The following is a 423-nucleotide window of genomic DNA, read 5'->3' as shown; positions in this document are numbered from 1 at the left end:
TTTGGGTATGTTGTGGCTTCATTTTCATTAAACTCTAGAAAATCTTTAATTTCTTTCTTTATTCCTTCATTGACCAAGTTATCATTGAGTAGAGTGTTGTTAAGCTTCCACATGTATGCGGGCATTCTATTGTTTATGTTGTTATTGAGGAGCAGCCTTACCCATGGTGATCTGATAGGATACAAGGGATTATTTCAGTTTTCTTGTATCTGTTGAGGCCTGATTTGTGACCAATTATATGGTCAATTTTGGAGAAGGTACCATGAGGTGCTGAGAAGAAGGTATATCCTTTTGTTTTAGGATAAAAAGTTCTGTAGATATCTGTTAAATCCATCTGTGTAGACTCCCTCCCCAAAGTCCAATCAGTAACTTCCTTCTTGCTCAATGGGGGTGGAGCTTCTGAATGTAGCCGGTTCCGTTCAA

The sequence above is a fragment of the Mastomys coucha genome, unplaced genomic scaffold (genome assembly GCF_008632895.1).
Source record: "Mastomys coucha isolate ucsf_1 unplaced genomic scaffold, UCSF_Mcou_1 pScaffold21, whole genome shotgun sequence".
Taxonomy (NCBI): Eukaryota; Metazoa; Chordata; class Mammalia; order Rodentia; family Muridae; genus Mastomys; species Mastomys coucha.
The sequence above is the reverse complement of the archived record's forward strand: the minus strand, read 5'-3'. Positions refer to the sequence as shown.